Source organism: Varroa jacobsoni, unplaced genomic scaffold (assembly GCF_002532875.2).
Source record: "Varroa jacobsoni isolate VJ856 unplaced genomic scaffold, vjacob_1.0 scaffold_1257, whole genome shotgun sequence".
NCBI lineage: Eukaryota > Metazoa > Arthropoda > Arachnida > Mesostigmata > Varroidae > Varroa > Varroa jacobsoni.
This window is the reverse complement of record NW_019214159.1, coordinates 26901-32827: the sequence shown is the minus strand read 5'-3', so window position 1 is coordinate 32827 and position 5927 is coordinate 26901. Positions and strand designations below refer to the sequence as shown.

General features: G+C 38.0%; 1 long non-coding RNA gene across 2 annotated transcripts; it reads left to right on the top strand.

The window, feature by feature from the left end:
- The first annotated feature begins 695 nt into the window (after window positions 1–695).
- On the top strand, window positions 696–5451 carry LOC111268099 (uncharacterized). 2 transcript variants are annotated; one of them, XR_002685003.1, is made up of 2 exons: window positions 696–843; window positions 4716–5451. It is a non-coding gene; the product is annotated as an uncharacterized LOC111268099 (long non-coding RNA). The 2 variants fall into 2 exon arrangements; XR_015314061.1 differs by having other exon boundaries at window positions 3339–5451.
- The last annotated feature ends 476 nt before the right edge of the window (window positions 5452–5927 follow it).

The following is a 5927-nucleotide window of genomic DNA, read 5'->3' as shown; positions in this document are numbered from 1 at the left end:
ATACTACACTAGCTGAGATTTTGGACTAAAAACAGGGCGAACGCAAGCATGCTCTTCTCGTGCTTCACTGCTTGTTTAGCTCGTCGTGCGCGGCGCTGTCGGAAGTTACTAATCAGGATTTGATGTTAGTAATCCGAATTTATGGAACAATATGCACGTCAGGCCACAATAAACTTTCGATGCTTATTGTTCCCATCTGCTGTTTAATCTGTCTACAAACAGATGTACAACTCACAGCTGTGCTGGTAATCAGGTTGTGAAAATTTCGAAAAATGGTTGGCAAAGGATTTATTGGCGGTTTGCAGTCTAGACGGAATTACATGTAGCACACATGTGGTATGATTTAGCCTGTGCTCGAGGCCAGCAGTACAGTGGCAAATAGAAGAAGGAGTAATGGCTGTAACTGATTGAAAAATCCATATTGCTTTTCCTTTCTAAGAAATAATGCGAGTAAAAAATTATCATGCATAGATTATCGTTAGCCGCCTGCTAACTTCGAACGTATTTTGTTATCAAATTGAAAATTCAAAGTTACCTATATAAACTTATAAAACGACATATTTAGACCACTTTGAACTATCGTAGAAAAATATTGTGGCGCTTCATGATGTATGGCATTACTCGTATTTAAGCATTGGTTTCAAGGTTCATGGTGTGATAGTTTTAAACCTATTGTTTTACCGATTAAGTTTGCGTCGAAAGGTGCTGCGGTATTACTGTATGCGCTGGTTCGTACTTTTGATTGACGCCTCGCCAGGACTTCTAGCCGATACTACATTTAGCGTAACCGCTCAAGGCCCCACGTAACGCCTACTTCTTTCTCCAACGTCCATATCAATAGCTGTAAGTATGATGATTCGCTTCTTCTGATCTGTCTTCTGATGAAAAGACGTAAGTACGAAGTGTGCTAGCGTAATCAATTTATATGCAGCTCATAAAGAAACTCGAAGAGCGACCCAGTCAAGAAACGAATCGATCGTTTATAATACATTGTATTAATGTAACAGTACGGAAATCCTCATGTCCATGCCATATTATGTTGATTCGTACTCTATTATTGCTTCTTACTCAGATGAATACAGAATAGAAGTGCTTTTATTTTACCATCAAATGGACACAACTGCGTTGCCAACGAACTTCAAGCGAGAAGACTGTGACAATCTTATCGGCGTGATTGCTTCAGTATGTCAGATATACACAGTTACTTTGAAGACTACTATATACGTATAAGACGTAAACTCTGTTCCGTTTCTATGTCTGAAGCAAAAATATCAATTTCAAAACTTTCCAAACAAATTTATTGTAACCCGTAGCACCTCAATGGGGCTCCCGAAAACTCGACCGAATAGGGAAATTCGAGTCCGTGTCTCGCGGAGTGCCATACACAGTACGATTTCTGTCTTCTAACCAACGAACGAGTTTTAACGTTAGAAGTGATACACTGTCAATACCCATTCTCTGATCAAGCCAATGTGGCAGTGTGAGTGAACTAGCTCTCAAAAGAGTTCGATTATGTATAAGACGTAAAGTATTTTGTCGTTTCTCACTGAGTTATAGCGCGATCTCGTACTTGCATAGAACTTTTTATAATATGATCCTTCTCTAATTTCAATGATTTTCTTAATTTTATGTTACACGTATCACTCTCAGAGAGGTGCTGGCGTACTCGAATATGTACTTCTACCTAGAACAGCTAGAATTAGCTAATAATGCTAATTAAAAAAAATGGCAAAGTTAAAAAATGGAACTTTTTAAAATATGCCTTTCTGCACCTATTGCAGTTAAACGATAAGTGTACAGTCCATTTTTGTCCAAGGTATAAAGCGGCACTGCTCAATTATTATTTGATATGATATTAAGTTTTGAATGAATGATGTGTAAACACATCAAACGGTTTTCCGTTTTACGTACGAATGAGCGCCTGACCTCGTCGATGAAGCATTTTCGCGCATGATATCAGGAAGGGCGACATTTATTGACAAGAAAATTATCTAATTAATCAAATATTTGCTTCGTCTTTTCGTTAGATCAACCCGAAGGCTACTGATTTTGATCCTATTATCCCTGATCAAAATTAGCTCTGGCTATCTATAATTAAATGCGGATTACTAATTTGTTACAAAGTGAATTCATTGATGAGCCACTTTCATAAAATTGCTGAACATATACAATTTCAGCTCATAGATCAAAAGTGTTTCCGTGATAGCTTATCAGGTAACGTTGTTATCTGGGTTTAAACCTGGGAATAGACATACTTCGTTTCGCCGGCGATACTAATTCGGAACAGAGAGAAAGATAGAGACACCACTGATAATGTTTATGTACATCACAAGTTTAATGTTGAGATTCCGAATTTTAAAAATATAAAGCTGCTTCAGCGTATCTTTATGTCTGCAAAAGCAAGAAATAACTTCAAAGAAGTTGCGCTTGCCTAACCCGTAGGTCCTGAGAAATTTCTACAAATATTCTGCTTTCTATAAATCTACTACTTGAAATAAGGCTTGTTTCTGTCCGAAGAGGAAGACACAGCAATAGCCTCTCACTGTCGTTTTGTCAAGATTAGCGTATGTTTAGGTGTACCTAGTATTTATTCAGTGTTTCGTAGGGACAATTTCCATATACGACGTCCCAGTTAATGGCTCGAGTGTTTACTCTATAAATCCTGCATTCAGGCACGTCCGTCCTATGCTAGAGTTAGCAACCAGACAAATAAAATTATATTGATTAACTGTCTTTTTTCTTTATATAGATGGCCATAATTCTGACTATAAAAATGCAATGAAGCGGCACATACATAGGTATCTTCTCAAAACGCAGTTTTAAGTATAGCCGGCTATCAACCGTCACGATACCTTTAGGCATGAATAACGTACAGTGTCAATGTTTTTGTTAACCTTCTACGGACATATAATGGCTTAATAATGCCGTAAGTTTTATCGAACAAATAATGCGCTAGGGAATGGGTAGGAAAAATGTCGTTCATCTCCCTCCTTCTCATTATGCCCTTGCCACCTGTTTTTTCTTAGCCATCGTATTTTCTAGGTTACGTTTTTTGATGATATGATTTAGTTAAAATACATGGAAGTTACGATTTACATATTCATATTCAATAATTAACTGACAAGTTCAAACAGGCCTAGAAAAAAATTCATTGAAATTGTCACTACGTGTTGCGCTCCTGCGGTTGTTACTGCCACGTAGAAGATCTTCTACTATTGTGAAGTTTTACGATTCATATCCAAAGTAAAAACAGTAACAGGCATTAAGACCACTTGAAATGACGAACTTGTAGACCAGGATAATGTCGTTTGTTGCTTTTGATGTTTTCCAAATGCGAGACTGGTACAAAAACAAGCTACGACAACGAGAGGGGAGCGTTTCATCGGTGACGGATGGTAATGCAGCTCTTGCTCGTGGCTTTTGGATCACCTTCTCTAGAAGAACGAATGGTTACGAATATACAAAACAAACGCGTCAGAAGCCGTGGACGGCCCTCATATTATATAGCGCCAAAGCCCCAAAGGAAATTTAGGGTAATTTCTGCCGATGGCAAACACGAGAACGACGGTACATGTAAAAATCTAAAACAAATATGTTTTCGGCCTATCTTTAACCTATTACAGTATGTCAGCAGTGTAAAAATAGAAAACTGTAGATTTAAGTATATAGAAATGCTTTAGATAATAGCTTTTTGATAAACATGCACAATTATAAATATTAATAGAGAAACTGTCTTTCTGTCGTAACCATTCTTACTTTTTTTTATCATTGTTATTATAGTGAATATGATGATCGATTAGAAAGTCGATATTTATTAGAAAATTACGATATTAGGATATTTTGGACCATCCTGCTACTTTAAGGTAATGTTTGTTGTATTTTATAAGAGAGTTATTCAAGTTATTACATTATAATGCAAACATTACAATATAGCAGTATAAATGATTGTAATTGAAAAATAACGACACGATATATTGTAACATGTATAGGTCTTTGTTATGGGCGTGTCAAGAGGGACGCCTCCGCATTACTGAGAGCAGAAGTTCGCCCCGGAATCTCAGTAACCTGACGTTTTGCAAGACCACATAGTGGAATTCGTTAATTCGGTTTTTACTCATGACATGCCAATAGGAGGCACTGAGGGGTCAGACGTAGGCCAGGAAAAGCTAGCGCCATTTTACGCGAGGTTTCCCATGGAATCGTTGTAGCAGCCAGAAATGCCTATCTCCTCTTTTACTTAATGCGGCTCGTAAAAGCTCAGTAGGTGTCAGCTGTTTCTTCAAGTAAATGAAGGAATTAATGTACAGGGTTACCCTATTGCCGACGAGGATCGAGGCGCCGGTAGCGAGTGATAGGCAAGCGGAAATTTCCTCGTTGTATAAAAAAATAATACCACCTAGTTGTAGTTTCCAGATTGTCTACTATCTTTTCAAAGGTGATCAGGGTTTGTTGAAGACGATATCAGTGTATGATAAATAATGTAACGCCGTCAGCGCATAGGAGCAGGTTCATTTGCAAGTGGCGCTTCTCTAATCAATTCGACAGATTTTGTTTGATAATCTCAAAAACGAAAACTAGGCTTACGTTGCCACCTTAAGCTACTCTTGAAGTTTGCTTATTCGTTTAAGTGTCTTGGTTCGCTTCTATTAGCCGGTGGCGGCCAGCACTTTCTGGATTTCTAAATCTTAACGGAGCAGGTTTCGCCATTTGAATAGGACGCACGGTCCGGTGTCCGTAACCGTACCTGGGAAATATTGAACGATGGTGTTTGTTCAAAGCGGACAGGCTAGGTTAACAATCGAAGTGCTTTTGACTGATGGCAACGCGGAGAAAGGCCGCAACAAGAACTATGAGAAATTCATTCGCCCATGCAGATATTCATGTCATAGCGCTAGGTGAGTCTCTGTGGGTCCGACACGTCCCTATCTAAAGATTTCATTTAAAGTGGCTGTTGCTGCAACTATGCCCCAGGCTTTTCGTGTGACAAACGCGCTGCCCAGGGTGTTAAGATCGCTTGTCCTACTCGATTCTATGTACGTCTTTCGCACCTTTGACTGCTCTTACAGCTTCGTTCTTATTATTGCTTTTACAGTGGCCGTCCGTATTGCACCTTAAACTTCGTGTTTATAGCCACTTTCTGACCGGTCATATTATCATATTTTGTCAAGTTTTTGATCAGTAGCGCCAGCTGCATTCAACTATGTAGCGAAATTGTGAAGCCGTTCGATTTGTGCTGGAATAACTAATTGGATTCTCTATAAACACGAGCCCTATATAAAATCTATATTAATGTAACTAGCAGAAAATTACACAAACGTTAAAATTAAAAGCAGTGTCAATCTTATGTCGGCTCCGGACTAATGAGAACAATGTTGCAATGAAACTTCATCGTCAAGTTTATGACTATTACAAAAACGATATTCAATAAACTATTGCGTTTCCATAATGAAATTGTGTGTGAATTCCTCTTGTTTGTAACCTCGAATACAAATTATCACCATGGGACACTGTTATCAACGTCTTTTCTCTCTCTTGTTATTAACATAGACCATGAAAACAGTGTCACTGTATGCTCGTACAGTTGCTGAAATTACTTAATATAGAAAAACGTAAAAACGTACGAAATGGTATTAAGAGTCTAAGAAAGAAACGAAGCTCATCTAGTTTGCTACAAAGTACATTTAGAATGTTTGTTCATCAGGAAACATTTGAACGAAGTTGACTCTTTACGTCTATCTATTTTTATCATGTTTAAACAAGCAAAACCATTCGCACGGGTACATTAGCTCATGAACATTTATAGTATCCGTGATTCGTGATACTGAAACGTATGTTGAGTTATAGGCAACCTATCAGAAGAACACAATTTTTATGATTTTTTCAAAGGAAAATTCAAAGAGGGAAAATGTAAAATCGAATATTATCCA